The following is a 19,102-nucleotide window of genomic DNA, read 5'->3' on the forward strand; positions in this document are numbered from 1 at the left end:
GAGAAGTTTTTCACTGTGGTGTTCTGGGCAGTGGTACAGAGATCTGGATACACAGCACAGCATACAGAGCTTCTGATCCTATGATGATGGGTAAACAAAGTACAGCACAGTGGTAGTGTGATCTGTATGCACAGCACAGCATACAGAGCTCCTGATCCTGTGATCTTGTGATGGGTACACAAAGTACAGCACAGTGGTACTGTGATCTGTATGCAGAGCACAGCTTACAGAGCTTCTGATTCTGTGATGGGTACACAAAGTACAGAATATTGTTACTGTGATCTGTATGTACAGCACAGCATACAGAGCTTCTGATCATGTGATGGGTATACAAAGTACAGCACAGTGGTACTGTGATCTGTATGTGCAGCAAAGCATACAGAGCTAATGATACTGTGATGATGGGCACACAAAGTACAGCACAGTGGTACTATGATCTGTATGCACCACTCAGCATCCAGAGCTTCTGATCCATTGATGATGGGTACACAAAGTACAGCACTGTGGTACTGTGATCTGTGTGCACAGCACAGCATGCAGAGCTTCTGATCATGTGATGATGGGTACACAAAGTACACCACAGTGGTACTGTGATCTGTATGTACTGTACAGCATACAGAGCTTCTGATGTTGTGATGTTTAAAAGTAGTCCTGCACAGTGGTATTGTGATCTGTATGCACAACACAGCATACAGAGCTTCTGATCCTGTGATCCTGTGATGGGTACACAAAGTACAGCATAGAGGTACTGTGATCTGTATGTACAGCATAACATACAGAGCTTCTGATCCTGTGATGGGTACACAAAGTACAGCATATTGGTACTGTGATCTCTATGTACAGCATAGCATACAGAGGTTCTGATCATGTGATGGATACACAAAGTACAGCACAGTGGTACTGTGATCTGTATGTACAGCACAGCATACAGAGCTTCTGATCCTGTGATGATGGGTACACAAAGTACAGCACATTGGTATTGTGATCTGTATACAGAGCACAGCGTACAGCGCTTCTGATCCTGTGATAAGTACACCAAGTACAGCACCGTGGTATTGTGATGTGTGTGCACAGCACAGCATACAGAGTATCTGATCCTGTGATTATGGGTATACGAAGTGGAGCACAGTGGTATTGTGATCTCTGTGCACAGTACAGCATACAGAGCTTCTGATCATGTGATGGGTACAAATAATACAGCACAGTGGGGCTGTGATCTGTATGCATAGCACAGCTTACAGATCTTCTGATCCTGTGATGATGGGTACACAATGTACATCACAGTGGTACTGTGATCTGTTTGTACAACAAAGCATACATAGTTTCTGATCCTGCAATGATGGGTACACAAAGTACAGCACAGGGCTACTGTGATTTATATCCACAGCACAGCTTATGGAGCGTCTGATCCTGAGATGAGTATACAAAGTATTGCACAGCGGTACTTTGATCTGCCTGCACAGCACAGCATACATAGCTTCTGATCTTGTGATAATGGGTAGACAAATTACAGCACTATGGTACTGTGACCTATGTGCAGAGCACAACATACAGAGCTTCTTTGCCTGTGATGGTGGGTACACAAAGTACACCACATTGGTATTGTGATCTGTATGCAGAGCACAGCGTACAGAGCTTCTGTTCCTGTAATAGTTACACAAAGTAAAGCACAGTGGTACTGTGATCTATGTGCACAGCATACATATCTTCTGATCCGGTGATCCTGTGATGGGTACACAAAGTACAGCACAGTGGAACAGAGATCTGAATGGACAGCACAGCATACAGAGCTTCTGATCCTGTGATGATAGGTACACAAAGTGCAGCACAGTGGTACATAGATCTGAGTGCACAGCACAGCATACAGAGCTTCTGATCCTATGATGATAGGTACACAAAGTACAGCACAGTGGTAGTGTGATCGCTATGTACAGCACAGCAAACAGAGCTTCTGATCATGTGATGGGTATACAAAGTAGAGCGCAGTGGTACTGTGATCTGTATGTGCAGCAAAGCATACAGAGCTACTGATCCTGTGGTGATGGGCACACAAAGTACAGCACAGTGGTACTGTGATCTGTATGCACCACTCAGCATGCAGAGCTTCTGATCCATTGATGATGGTACACAAAGTACAGCACTGTGGTACTGTGATCTGTGTGCACAGCACAGCATGCAGAGCTTCTGATCATGTGATGATGGGTACACAAAACACACCACAGCTGTACTGTGATCTGTATGTACTGTACAGCATACAGAGCTTCTGATCTTGTGATGGGTAAACATAGTCCAGCACAGTGGTACTATGATCTGTATGCACAACACAGCATACAGTGCTTCTGATCCTGTGATGGGTTCACAAAGTACAGCATAGAGGTACTGTGATCTGTATGTACAGTATAACATACAGAGCTTCTGACCCTGTGATGGGTACACAAAGTACCACATATTGGTGCTGTGATCTTTATGTACAGCATAGCATACAGAGGTTCTGATCATGTGATGGTTACACAAAGCACAGCACAATGGTACTGTGATCTGTATTTACAGCACAGCATACAGAGCTTCTGATCCAGTGATGATGGGTACACAATGTACATGACAGTGGTACTGTGATCTGTGTGCACAACGCAGCATACATAGCTTCTGATCCTGCAATGATGGGCAAACAAAGTACAGCACATGGATACTGTGATCTGTATGCACAGCACACCTTACAGAGCTTCTGATCCTGTGATGAGTACACAAAGTATTGCAAAGTGGTACTGTGATCTGCATGCACAGCACAGCCTACAGAGCTTCTGATCCTGTGATAATGGTTAGACAAAGTACAGCACAATGGTACTGTGATCTATGTGTACAGCACAGCATACAGAGCTACTGATCTGGTGATGATGGGTACACAAAGTACACCGCATTGGTATTGTGATCTGTATGCAGAGCACAGCGTACAGAGCTTCTGCTCCTGTAATAGGTACACAAAGTAAAGCACAGTGGTACTGTGATCTATGTGCACAGCACAGCATACATATCTTCTGATCCTGTGATCCTGTGATGGGTACACAAAGTACAGCACAGTGGAACAGAGATCTGAATGCAAAGCACAGCATACAGAGCTTCTAATCCTATGATGATGGGTACACAAAGTACAGCACAGTGGTATTGTGATCTGTATGCACAGCACAAAATAGAGAGCTTATGATCCTGTGATCCTGTGATGGGTACACAAAGTACAGCACAGTGGTACATAGATCTGAGTGCACAGCACAGCATACAGAGCTTCTGATCCTATGATGATGGGTACACAAAGTACAGCACAGTGGTAGTGTGATGTGTATGTACAGCACAGCATACAGAGCTTCTGATCCTGTGATGGGTACACAAAGTACAGCATATTGGTACTGTGATCTGTATGTACAGCACAGCATACAGAGCTTCTGATCATGTGATGGGTATACAAAGTACAGCACAGTGGTACTGTGATCTGTATGAGCAGCAAAGCATTCAGAGCTACTGATCCTATGATGATGGGCACACAAAGTACAGCATAATGGTACTGTGATCTGTATGCACCACATAGCATCCAGAGCTTCGGATCCTGTGATGATGGGTACACAAAGTACAGCACTGTGGTACTGTGATCTGTGTGCACAGCACAGCATACAGAGATTCTGATCATGTGATGATGGGTAAGCAAAGTAGAGCACAGTGGTACTGTGATCTGTATGTACAGGACATCATGCAGAGCTTCTGATCCTGTGATGGGCAACACAAAGTACAGCACAGTGGTACTGTGACTGTATGCTCAACACAGCATACAGAGCTTCTGGTCTTGTGATCCTGTGATGGGTACACAAAGTACAGCACAGTGGTACAGAGATTTGAATGCACAGCACATCATACAGATCTTCTGATCCTGTGATGATGGGTACACAACGTACAGCACAGTGGTAGTGTAATCTGTATGCACACCACAGAATACAAAGCTTCTGATCCTGTGATGGATCCACAAAGTACAGCATATTGGTACTGTGATCTGTATGCACAGCACAGCATATAGACCTTTTGATCCTGTGATCCTGTGATGTGTACCCATATAGGTACTGTGATCTGTATGTACAGCATAGCATGCAGAGCTTCTGATCCTGTGATGGGCACACAAAGCAAAGCATATTGGTACTGTGATCTCTATGTACAGCACAGCATACAGAGCTACTAATCCTGTGATGATTGCAGCAATTATTTTTTCCTGATTAAATTGTGACTAGCCTTACTACTGTTTTACTACATTAACATGTGGATTTCATCTGTTCAATTGCTAGTAGGCAAGAACTGTTTTACTCTGTTGCTGTTTTCAATAACGGTGTACCCAATCTATGGTTATTTTTCTAGTGTCTTTCTAGGATTCTTGCTGTAATTTATGGACCTTTGTTACTAGATCCAATAGCTCTCCTGCCTGCTACATTATTATTTGTGTATTTACTTCATTAAGGTGTGTACATTTATAGTATTTTGGTTTATGCCTAACACTTTTTGCATTTTTGAGTTTTTCTAAAGAATATTTTTTTCTTTTCACTACAGCTCTTTCTCTCTCTCCCAAAGTTCCAAGCTCCTCAACCTTGCATATCCTGAACTAGGAATCAAATCTCACTGCTTGACGTAAAGGAACCCAGTAATAATATCCTACTGCCTCATCTAACTACCTCATATCTCTGTACCCTTCCAGGAAAGGAAGTCAGAAAGTATGTAATTTTTCCTACAAACCTGGCTACTATGCGTTTATTGTAACTACTACTTTCTAGCAGTCTAAGGTACACTTCCAAACTAGGTTAGCCAGCAGCCATATCCCCCTCTCTGCCTTCTGTTGCCTCTCTCTCTCTGTACAATTTCTATTGTATTGCCTACAATTTTGTGTCTCCCCTATCCCAGTTAAGGTATTCTTCCTATATACAGTTTTTTTCTTTACCAGATGTATAGTATTTTCAAGTATATAATTTCCTACCACCTTCCATAAGGCTATTCCACTGCCCCAGACCCTTCCCCTCTCATTTCTACTATCATTCCCATAGCAAACTGTTTGTCTCTTACTGCCACCACTACAGCATCTCTAGACTCTATACAGACCAGTAAACTAACTCTCCCTCTAGAATAAGCATTTCACTGATTGTTTTTTTTTCTCTAAGCCAAACACTTTTCTTGTCTCTACCTGCTCCATTCACCCTGCGGGCTCATTCCACTCCCCTAACCTACCCCCAAATCCCACTCAACCCCAGTGCACCTGACCTTATACTTCACTAGCCACACCCTCAACCCTAATCTACCATTTACCTCACTTCACAGCTCTTTATCAATTAACAGATTCTGGCTCCTTTTGGTTAGCCTTACCTTTCCACGCCCACTATTCCCTCAAACACTCCACACCTCACAAGTCTTCAATTTCTTCCAGATAGCCTAACCTCCACCACCCTACACCTCTAACTATGTATAACCACTGTAGGCCTACACACCTTAACATTCTTTTCTTATCCATCGGGCTCACCTCATTACTTATATCTCATGGCCTAACTTGCTATGAATCCCTGACTTTTGCTATATTTCTTCACCCCCAAGACAAACAAGCCCTCTCTCTCCTATCACCTCTCTAACACACTGTAACATAACATTATCTTCATCCTTCCTTCTACCGCACTTTCATAGACTAACCTATATTAAATATCTCCAAATGAAAAAAGGATACCCTTCTCTCTGTAAAATATTCAAACTAACATGTAACCCTCAAAATTGCTTACTGCTACATGGTGACATCCACCCAAACCCTGGCCCTAACTTCACCACCCCTAATACTTTTTCAGCCTCTATTACCACTCCCCTCAATGTACCCAAAAGCCTAAACTCTCTACTTATAGGTCACATCAATATAAAAAGTGTTAATAACAAAATTACCCAGCTACATGCCCTATTAGACATCTATTCCTTTGACATCTTATGCCTTACTGAAACGTGGCTTAAACCCACAACTAAAGACAATGGCATTGTCCCTCCAGGCTATAACATTCTCAGACTAGATGGTCTAAATAAAAAAGGAGGTGGAGTAGCAATACTGTTCAAATCTGAACTGAAGGTCACATCAATAGATTTACATCCTCCACCACCTAACTACTCAGAAATTTAACATCCAAGCTCCAAATTAATGCAAAGAAATCAATATACATTATCTGCTCATACATCCCCCCAGGGAATAATATCAGTACTCTTGAAAATACCCTTAGCTGGCTTTCCATATCCCTACCACAAGAAACCATACTCCTTGGTGACTTTAATATTGATTGGAATAGCTGTACCTCTGCCACTCCAACTACGCATATAAACCTCTTTGGCTTCCACCAAACCATTACCTTCCCTACCAGAACCCATAAAACTAGCAAGAAACAAACCACCTTAGATTGGATACTAGTAAATAATGACCCCCATACTTATCAGACAGGTATACTCCCCGACAATATTAGTGACCATTCTCTTACTTACATTTCTAGGAAAAAGACTTACATTCATAATCAAATAGCTTTTAGAACTACCAGAAACAAAAATATCTCAACCCAGTTAATTTTCAAGCTGAGATCAAAGCTTGTAATTGGTCTCCCCTAAAATACCTACCTTTTGACGAGGCCATTTCATACTTTAACAAAACATTTTTGCAAATCCTTGAGCACCACACTCCCACTTGCACTGTTAGAACAAAAAATAAACCAGCTCCCTGGCTCTCTAAGGACACAAGGTTAAACATTCGATTAAGAAACAAACTCTGGTCCAAATGGAGAAAAACTAAAAACCCAACTGATCACCTAAATTTTAGACAAATTCGTAATACCACAAAAAAATCCATAATCCTTGACAAAAAACTACTATCTCAAAATCCAACAGAACCAACAAAACAACCCTCAAAAGTTCTGGTCAGGTATCAACAAACTACTCCACCCAGGACAGTCCAAAACACCTAACCTCTAACCTAACCCAAACCTCTCCCAACCAAATTGCTGACACCTTTAACAATTTTTTCTCTGAAACAGTCCAGTCACTAGCAAATACCTTACCACCTATTACCACCACTAAATTGCCCTCACTAACCAACTTGTCCTCATCTTTTAACCTTCAGCCTGTTCCAACATCTTTAATACACTCCCTGCTTCTTCAACTTAAACCATGTACAACATCAGCTGACCCTCCCCCAGCTGAATACCTGCAAATTGCAGCTGGTGTACTTGCCTACCCTATTTCTATCCTAATAAACAGAACTATCTCTGAATCTTATGTCCCATCCATCTGGAAAGTCTCCTATATCATCCCTCTGCATAAGGGAGGTACCTCAAATAAATTATCAAACTTCTGCCCCATAGTCCTTCTCTCTCCCCATGCAAAAATTATGGAGAGATGTATCCACTGGCAATTACTTCATTACCTCCTACAAAACAACCTACTAGTTGACTGCCAACACGGTTTCAGGCCACACCATAGTACTATAACAGCTCTTCTATCCTTTACAGACTGCATCAATAAAAACAGGAATACTAACCTTCTATCTTCTGCGCTCTTCATAGACCTCTCAAAGGCCTTTGATATGGTTAACCACAAAATATTGATAGGTATACTTGAATCTCTCTCTCTTAATTCTCAATTAGTGAAATGGTTCCAATCCTACCTGGAAAACAGAAAACAAGCTGTCCTGTGGGAAAACAATCTATCTTCTCAGCTTCCTATCACTCTTTGTGTCCCTCAAGGATCAATTCTTGGACCACTCCTTTTCACAATTTTCATCAATGATCTAAAAACCTCCCTTCCCCAAACTACATGCATACAATATGCCAATGATTTGACTCTGATATGTGCCACATCTTCCCCTGCAAAACTACAAACTAGCACATAAACAGTCTTTACCTTAGTTGAAAACTAATTCCATCAAAGCTGTCTCCTGCTGAACCCAAAAAAACTAAATTACTACTATTTACTCCCACACAGAAGTCCCCTCTATCAATTTCAGAGTGAAATCAAACAATGGCACAGAAATAGCCCAAAAAACACTACCAAACTCCTTGGTGTAATAATAGACAACAATCTCAACTTTGACACATGCATTAACTCAACTATTAAATCAGTCAATAAAAAACTTGGATTCCTCTATAGAATCAGACCTTTTCTTACAGTCAGCAAAGATCTCTATTGCCCAAACCCACCTCATTTCCACCCTTCTCTACACCTCCCCTATCTATACTAACCTATCCAAAAGCAATCTAAATAAACTAGCAACCGCCTACAACAACATCGCCAAATTTGCCACCGGTGCCCCTTTCTGTACTCACCACTGCCTTAATCATAAACTTCTAGGATGGCTGAAAGTACAAAACCAACTAATTTTCCAGCAACTCATTTTTATTCACAAGATTTTACATCATCCTACAAATACTCCCATACTTTGTAGCCTTTTAAATTCTTATAAAAACCTTCCTACCCTAAGATCTGCTAAAAAGCTACAAGTTGCCACCATTAAATCCAGTAACAAATCTGGGGACTGCCTATTCTCAAATGCTGTTGGCAATACTTGGAACAAACTTCCAAGTGAAATAACATCCCTTACTTCCACCAACCTTTTCAAGAAACAATTGAAGAACTTCACTAAAACCCAGTGGCTTTGCCCCTGTTCCAAGCCTGACTGATACCTTTTCTCCTTTTTCCTGTTTGACTCCCTAACTGAAACCTTTTTCTGAGACTTCTCTACCTTCTATATTTGACTTGACTAAAGATTTGTTCTCTTTTTTTTTGTATCTCCCTAGTGAACAATATGAATGTATGTACATTTAATATCTTTTTTGTTTTTCTTATATATATATATATATATATATATATATATATATATATATATATATATATATATATATTAACTGAAAAATAACAATTTGCCTTTTTTCCCTATGTGTAGCCAAAAAAAAAACTGTTTTCTATAATATTCCTGTCAATCAGTTGTATACCTATGTAATTATTTTGTATTTCCACTTTTTCTTGCAGACTATTTGTATAATTTTGTTTTTCTTGTTGTCTTGGAGCTTTTCTCCTCAGGCCTCTACTGAAAATGGACAGGTAAATAGTGTGGGAAGAAATAGCTAGGGAATTGTTATGGCTAGGCTTGTATAGACCCTAGGGCTGGTAGCCTAGTACCAATCTATGAAACTATGAACCTATGAACATATATCCAGTTAGACTAGCCCGGTCAACAAATGTAAAATAAATAAATAAATGGGTACACAAAGAACAGCACAGTGGTACTGTGGTCTGTATGCACAGCACAGCATACAGTGCTTCTGATCCTGTCATGATGGGTACACAAAGGACAGCACAGTGGTACTGTGATCTGTGTGCACAGCACAGCTAACAGAGCTTCTGATCCTGAGATGTGTACACAAAGTATAGCACAGAGGTACTGTGATCTGTGTGCTCAGCCCAGCATGCAGAGCTTCTGATCCTGTGATGATGGGCACACAAAGTACACCACATTGGTACTGTGATCTGTATGCAGAGCACAGTGTACAGAGCTTCTGATCCTGTGATAGGTACACAAAGTAAAGCACAGTGGTATTGTGATCTAAGTGCACAACACAGCATACAGAGCTTCTGATCCTGTGATCTTGTGATGGGTACACAAAGTACAGCACAGTGGAACAGAGATCTGAATGCAAAGCACAGCATACAGAGCTTCTGATTCTATGATGATGGGTACACAAAGTACATCACAGTGGTAGTGTGATCTGTATGCACAGCATAAAATACAGAGCTTCTGATCCTGTGATGGGTGCACAAAGTACAGCATATTGGTACTGTGATCTGTATGTACAGCACAGCATGCATAACTTCTGATCATGTGATAGGTACACATAGTACAGCACAGTGATGATGTGATCTGTATGCACAGCACAGAATACACAGCTTCTGTTCCTGCGAGGATGGGTACACAAAGTAGAGTGCAGGGATACAGTGACTTGTATACACAGCACAGAATAGAGAGATTCTGATCTTGAGATGTGTACAAAAAGTATAGCACAGCGGTACTGTGATCTGTATGCATAGCACAGTGTACAGAGATTCTGATCCTGTGATGATGGGTATACAAAGAACAGCACAGTGGTACTGTGATCTGTGTGCACAGCACAGCATACAGAGCATCTGATCCTGTGATGATGAGTATACAAAGAACAGCACAGTGGTACTCTGATCTGTGTGCACAGCACAGCGTACAGAGTTTCTGATCCTGTGATGATGGGTACACAATGTACAGCACAGGGATACTGTGATCTGTATGCACAGCACAGCTTACAGAGCTTCTGATCATGTGATGGGTATACATAGTACAGCACAGCAGTGCTGTGATCTGTATGCACAGCACAGCATACAGAGCTTCTGATCCTGTGAGGATGGGTACATAAAGTAGGGAGCAGTGGTATTACAATCTGCATGCACAGCGCAGCATACAGAGCTTCTGATCCTGTGATCCTGTGATGATGGGTACACAAAGTATATACAGAGCTTGTGATCCTGTGATGATGAGTACACAAAGTACGGGACAGGGATACTGTGATCTGTATGTACAGCACAGCATACAGAGCTTCTGATCCTGAGATGGGTACACAAGGTACAGCATAGTGGTGCTGTGATCTGTATGCACAGCATAGCATACAGAGCTTCTGATCCTAAGATGATGGGTGCACAAAGTACATCATATTGGTATTGTGATCTTTATGCAGAGCTCAGTGTACAGATCTTCTGATCATATGATAGGCACACAAAGTACAGCACAGTGGTACTGTGATCTATGTGCACAGCACAGCATACAGAGCATCTGTTCCTGTGATGATGGGTACACAAAGTACAGCACAGTGGTACTGTGATCAGTATGTACAACACAGCATATAGAGCTTGTGATGCTGTGATCCTGTGATGGGTACACAAAGTACAGGACAGTGGTACAGAGATCTGTATGCACAGCACAGCATACAGAGCTTCTGATCCTAAGATGATGGGTGCACAAAGTACAGCAAGTGGTACTGTGATCGGTGTTCTCAGCACAACATACAGAGCTTCTGATCCTGTGATGATGGGTACACAATGTACAGCACAGTGGTACTGTGATCTGTCTGCACAGCACAGCATACAGAGCTTCTAATCCTGTGATGATGGGTACAGAAAGTACAGCACAGGGATACTGTGATTTGTATGCACAGCACAGCTTACAGATCTTTTGATCATGTGATGGGTATACATAGTACAGCACAGTGGTGCTGGGATCTGTATGCACAGCACAGCATACAGAGCTTCTGATCCTGTGAGGATGGGTACATAAAGTAGGGAGCAGTGGTATTGTGATCTGTATGCACAGCACAGCATACAGAGCTTCTGATCCTGTGATCCTGTGATAATGGGTACACAAAGTACAGCACAGCGCTACTGTGATCTGTTTGCACAGCACAGCATACAGAGCTTCTGATCCTGTGATGATGAGTACACAAAGTACAGGGCAGAGATACTGTGATCTGTATGTACAGCACAGCATACAGAGCTTCTGATCCTGAGATATGTACACAAGGTACAGCATAGTGGTGCTGTGATCTGTATGCACAGCATAGCATACACAGCTTCTGATCCTATAATGGGTATACAAAGTACAGCACAATGGTACTGTGATTTAGATGTACAGCACAGCATACAGAGCTTCTGATCCTGTGATGGGTACACAAAGTACAACACAGTGGTACTGTGATCTTTATGCACAGCATAGCATACAGAACTTCTGATCCTATGATGGGTACACAAAGTACAGCACAGCAGTACTGTGACCCCTATGCATAGCACAGCTTCCAGAGCTTCTGATCCTGTGATAATGGGTATACAAAGTACAGCACAGGGGTACTGTAATCCATATGCACAACACAGTATACAAAGCTTCTGAACCTGTGATGATGGATACACAAAGTACAGCACAGTGGTACTGTGATCTGTATGCACAACACAGCATACAAAAGCTTCTGATCCTGTGATGGGTACACAAAGTACAGTGTAGTGGTACTGTGATCTGTATGAACAACACAGCATACAGAGCTTCTGATCCTGTGATGACGGGTACACATAGTACAGCACAGTGGTACTGTGATCTGTGTGCACAGCACAGCATACAGAGCTTTTGACCCTGTGATGATGGATACACAAAGTACAACACTGTGATACTGGGCTCAGTGTGCACAGCATAGCATACAGAGCTTTTGATTCTATGATGGGCACACAAAGTACAGCACAGTGGTACTGTGATCTGTATGTACAGCCTAACATAGAGAACTTCTGATCCTGAGATGGGTACACAAAGTACAACATAGTGGTGCTGTGATCTGTATCCACAGCATAGCATACAGAGCTTTTGATCCTATGATGGGTACACAAAATACATCACAGCAGTACTGTGACCCCTATGCACAGCACAGCATCCAGACCTTCTGATCCTGTGATGATGGGTGCACAATGTACAGCACAGTGGTACTGTGATACATATGCACAACACAGCATACAGAGATTCTGATCCTATGATGATGGGTACACAAAGTACAGCACAATGGTACTGTGATCTGCATGCACAACACAGCATACAGAGTTTCTGATCCTGTGATGGGTACACAAAGTACAGCACAGGGGTACTGTGATCTGTGTGCCCAGCACAGCATACAGAGCTTCTGGTTCTGTGATCCTGTTATGGGTAGACAAAATACAGCATATTGGTAGGTGAGCTATATGTACAGCATAGCATACAGAGCCTATGATCATGTGATGGGTTCACAAAGAACAGCACAGTGGTACTGTGATCTGTATGTACAGCACAGCATACAGAGCTTCTGATCCTGTGATGATGGGCACAGAAAGTGCAGCACAGTGGTACTGTGATCTGTATGTACAGCACAGCATACAGAGCTTCTGATCATGTGATGATGGGTGCAGAAAGTGCAGCACAGTGGTACTGTGATCTGTATGCACAATGCAGCATACAGAGCTTCTGATCCTGTGATGATGGGCACAGAAAGTGCAGCACAATGGTACTGTGATCTGTATTCACCACACAGCATCCAGAGCTTCTGATCAATTGAAGATGGGTACACAAAGTGCAGCACAGTAATGCAGTGATCTCTATACATAGCACAGCATACAGAGCTTCTGAACCTGAGATGTGTACACAATGTACAGCACAGCGGTACTGTGATCTGTATACACAGCTCAGCATACAGAGCTTCTGATCCTGTGATGATGGGTACACAAAATACAGCACAGTGGTACTGTGATCTGTATGCACAATGCAGCATACAGAACTTCTGATCCTGTGATGATGGGTACACAAAGTACAGCACAGTCATTCTGTGATCTGTATGCACAACACAGCATACAGAGCTTCTGATCTGTTGATGGGTACACAAAGTACAGCATATTGGTACTGTGATCTGTATGTACAGCATAACATACAGAGCTTCTGCTCCTATGATGGGTATACAAAGTACAGCACAATGGTACTGTGATCTAGATGTACAGCATAGCATAAAGAGCTTCTGATCCTGTAATGGGTACACAAAGTACAACACAGTGGTACGTGGATCTATATGCACAGCATAGCAGACAGAGCTTCTGATCCTATGATGGATACACGAAGTACAGCACAGTGGTACTGTGACTCCTATTCACAGCACAACTTCCACAGCTTCTGATCATGTGATGATGGGTACACAAAGTACAGCACAGCAGTACAGTGACACCTATTTGCAAAACAGCTTCCAGAGCTTTTGATCCTGTGATGATGGGTACATAAAGTCTAGCACAGTGGTACTGTGACCCTCTATGTACAGCACAGCTTCCAGAGCTTCTGATCCTTTGATGATGGCTACACAAAGTACAGTGCAGGTGTACTGTAATCCATATGTACATCACAGCATACAAAGCTTCTGATCCTGTGATGATGGCTACAGAAAGTACAGCACAGGGGTACTGTGATCCATATGCACAACACAGCATGCAAAGCTTCTGATCCTGTGATCCTGTGATGGGTACACAAAGTACAGCATATTGGTACTGTGATCCGTATGTACATCATAGCATACAGAGCTTCAGATCCTGTGATGGACACACAAAGTACAGCATATTGGTACTGTGATCTGTATGTACAGCATAACATACTGTGATGGATACACAAAGTACAGCACAGTATTGTGATCTGTATGAACAACACAGCATATAGAGCTTCTGATCCTGTGATCCTGTGATGGGTACACAAAGTACAGCATATTGGCACTGTAATCTGTAAGTACAGCATAGCATACAGAGCTTCAGATCCTGTGATGGGTACACAAAGTACAGCATATTGGTACTGTGATCTGTATGTACAGCATAGCATACAGACCTTCTGATCATGTGATTGGTACACAAAGTACAGCAGAGTGGTACTGTGATCTGTATGTACAGCACAGAATACATAGCTTCTGATCTAGTGATGATGGGTACACAAAGTACAGCACAGTGGTACTGCAATCTGTTTGTACAGCCTAGCATTCAGAACTTCTGATCCTGAGATGGGTACACAAGGTACAGCACAGTGGTACTGTGAGCCCTATGCACAGCACAGCATCTAGAGCCTTTTATCCTGTGATGATGGGCACACAAAGTATAGCACAGTGGCACTGTGACCCCTTTGCGCAACAGAGCTTCCAGATCTTCTGATCCTGTGATGATGGGTACACAAAGTATAGTGCATGCGTACTGTTATCCATATGCATAACACAGCATACAGAGCTGCTGATCCTGTGATGATGGGTACACAATGTACAGCACAGTGGTACTGTGATCCATATTCACAACACAGCATACAGAGATTCTGATCTTATGATGATGGGTACACAAAGCACAGTGGTACTGTGATCCATATTCACAACACAGCATACAGAGGTTCTGATCGTATGATGATGGGTACACAAAGTACAGCACAGTGGTAGTGTGGTCTGTATGTACAGGACAGCATACAGAGCTTCTGATCCTGTGATGGGTAATGCAAAGTACAGCACAGTGGTACTATGACACTACGCACAACACAGCATACAGAGCTTCTGATCCTGTGATCCTGTGATGGGTACACAAAGTACAGCTCAGTGGTACAGAGATTTGAATGCACAGCATATAGAGCTTCTGATCCTATGATGATGGGTACACAAAGTACAGCCCAGTGGTAGTGTGATCCGTATGCACAACACAACAGACAGAGCTTCTCATCCTGTGATGGGTACACAAAGTACAGCATATTGGTACTGTGATCTCTATGTACAACATAGCATACTGAGCTTCTGATCATGTGATGGATACACAAAGTACAGAATACTGGTACTGTGATCTATATGTACAGCACAGCATACAGAGCTTCCGATCCTGTGATGATGGGTACACAAAGTACAGCACAGTGGTACTGTGGCCTGTGTGCACAGCACAGCATACAGAGTTTCCGATCCTGTGATGATGGGTACACAAAGTACAGCACAGTGGTACTGTGATCTGTGTGCTCAGCACAACATACAGAGCTTTTGATTCTGTGATGATGGGTAAACAATGTACAGCACAGTGGTACTGTGATATGTGTGCACAACACATATTACAGAGCTTCTGCTCCTGAGATGTGTACACAAAGTATAGCACAGTGTTACTGTGATCTGTATGCACAGTATAGCATGCAGAACTTCTGAACCTGTGATGATGGGTACAGAAAGTACAGCACAGTGGTTCTGTGATCTGTATGCACAACACAGCATACAGTGCTTCTGGTCCTGTGGTCCTGTGATTGGTACACAAAGCACAGCATATTGGTACTGTGATGTGTATGTAAAGCATAGCATACAGAGCTTCTAATCCTGTGATGGGTACACAAAGTACAACATATTAGTACTGTGATCTGTATGTACAGCATAGCATACAGAGCCTATGATCATGTGATGGGTACACAAAGAACAGCTATGATCATGTGATGGGTACACAAAGAACAGCACAGTGGTACTGAGATCTGTATGCACAGCAAAGATTACAGAGCTTCTGATCTTGTGATGATGGGTACAGAAAGTACAGCACAGTGGTACTTTGATCTGTATTCACCACACAGCATCCAGAGCTTCTGATACATTGCTGATGGGTACACAAAGAACAGCACAGTGGTACTGTGATCTGTGTGCACAGCACAGCATACAGAGCTTTTGATCCTGTGATGATGGGTACACAAAGTACAGCACAGGGGTACTGTGATCTGTGTGCCCAGCACAGCATACAGAGCTTCTGATCCTGTCATGATGGGTACACAAAGTACAGCAGAGTAATACAGTGATCTGTATACACAGCACAGCATACATAGTTTCTGATCCTGAGATGGGTACACAAAGTATAGCATAGCATTACTGTGATCTATATACACAGCTCATCATACAGAGCTTCTGATCCTGTGATGATGGGTATACAACATACAGCACAGTGGTACTGTGATCCATATGCACAACACAGCATACAGAGCATCTGATACTGTGATGAGGGGTACACAAAATACAACACAATGGTACTGTGATCTGTATGCACACTGCAGCATTCAGAGCTTCTGGTCCTGTAATCCTGTGTTGGGTACACAAAGTACATCATATTGGTATTGATATCTGTATGTACAGCATAGCATACTGAGCTTCTGATCGCCTGATGGGTACACAAAGTACAGCATATTGGTACTGTGATCTGTATGTACAACATATCATACAGAGCTTCAGATCATGTGATGGGTAAACAAAGAGCAGCACAGTGGTATTGTGATCTGTACGTATGGCACATCATACAGAGTTTCTGATCCTGTGATGATGGGTACACAAAGTAAAGCACAGTGGTACTGTGATCAGTTTGCACAGCACAGCATACAGAGCATCTGATCCTGTGATGACGGGTACACAAAGTACAGCACAGTGATACAGTGATCTGTATGTACAACACAGCACACAGAGCTTCTTATCCTGAGATGTGTGCATAAAGTACAGCACAACGGTACTGTGATCTGTATGCACAGCCTAGCATGCAGAGCTTCTGATCCTGTGAGGATGGGTACACAAAGTACATCACAGTGGTACTGTGATCTATGTGCACAGCACAGCATACAGAGCTTCTGATCCTGTGATGATGGGTACACAAAGTACAGCTCAGTGGTACTGTGATCTGTGTGCACAGCACAGTGTACAGAGCTTCTCATCCTGTGATAGGTGCACAAAGTACAGCACAGTGGTACTGTGATCTATGTGCACAGCACAGCATACAGTGCTTCTGATCCTATTATCTTGTTATGGGTCCACAAAGTACAGCACAGTGGTACAGAGATCTGAATGCACAGCACAGCATACAGAGCTTCTGATCCTATGATGATGGGTACACAAAGTGCAGCACAGTGGTAATGTGATCTGTATGCACAACACAGCATACAGAGCTTCTGATCCTGAGATGGGTACACAAAGTACAGCATATTGGTACCGATATCTCTATGTACAGCATAGCATACAGAGCTTCTGATTATGTGATGGATACATAAAGTACAGCACAGTGGTACAGTGATCTGTATGTACAGCACAGCATACAGAGCTTCTGATCCTGTGATGATGGGTCCACAAAGTACAGCACAATGGTAATATGATCTGTATGCACAACACAGGATACAGAACTTCTGATCCTGTGATCTTGTGATGGGTACACAAAGTACAGTACAGTGTTACTGTGACCTGTGTGCATAGCACAGTGTACATAGCATCTGCTCATGTGATGGTTACACAAAGTGCAGCACAGTGTCACTGTGATCTGTGTGCACAGTACAGCATACAGAGCGTCTGATCATGTGATGGGTACACATAGTACAGCACAGTGGTGCTGTGAACTGTATGCAGAACACAGCATACAGAGCTTCTAATCTGGTGAGGATGGGTACACAACATAGAACACAGTGGTAATGTGATCTGTATGCACAGCATAGCATACAGAGCTTCTTATCCTCTGATGGGTACACTGAGTACAGCATATTGGTATTGTGATCTTTATGTACAGCATAACATACAGAGCTTCTGATCCCGAGATGGGTCCACGAAGTACAGCATAGTGGTGCTGTGATCTGTATGCACAGCATAGCATACAGAGCTTCTGATCCTATGATGGGTACAGAAAATACAGCACAGCAGTACTGTGGCCCCTATGCACAGCACAGCTTTTGATGCTGTGATTATGGGTACACAAAGTATAGCACAGTGGTAGTGTGATCTGTATGTACAGGACAGCATACAGAGCTTCTGATCCTGTGATGGGTAACACAAAGTACAGCACAATGGTACTGTGACTCTATGCACAACACAGCATACAGAGCTTCTGATCCTGTGATCCTGTGATGGGTACACAAAGTACAGCTCAGTGGTGCAGAGATTTGAATGCACAGCACAGCATATAGAGCTTCTGATCCTATGATGATGGGTACACAAAGTACAGCCCAGTGGTAGTGTGATCTGTATGCACAACACAACAGACAGAGCTTCTCATCCTGTGATGGGTACACAAAGTACAGCATATTGATACTGTGATCTCTATGTACAACATAGCATACAGAGCTTCTGATCATGTGACGGATACACAAAGTACAGCACAGTGGTACTGTGATCTGTATGTACAGCACACCATACAGAGCTTCCGATCCTGTGATGATGGGTACACAAAGTACAGCACAGTGGTACTGTGACCTGTGTGCACAGCACAGCATACAGAGCTTCTGATTCTGTGATGATGGGTATACAATGTACAGCACAGTGGTACTGTGATCTGTGTGCTCAGCACAGCATACGGAGCTTCTGATTCTGTGAGGATGGCTACACAATGTACAGCACAGTGGTACTGTGATCTGTGTGCACAGCACAGATTACAGAGCTTCTGCTCCTGAGATGTGTACACAAAGTATAGCACAGCGTTACTGTGATCTGTATGCACAGTATAGCATGCAGAACAT

The sequence above is a fragment of the Protopterus annectens genome, chromosome 10.part0 (genome assembly GCF_019279795.1).
Source record: "Protopterus annectens isolate FY-2018-M chromosome 10.part0, PAN1.0, whole genome shotgun sequence".
NCBI lineage: Eukaryota > Metazoa > Chordata > Ceratodontiformes > Protopteridae > Protopterus > Protopterus annectens.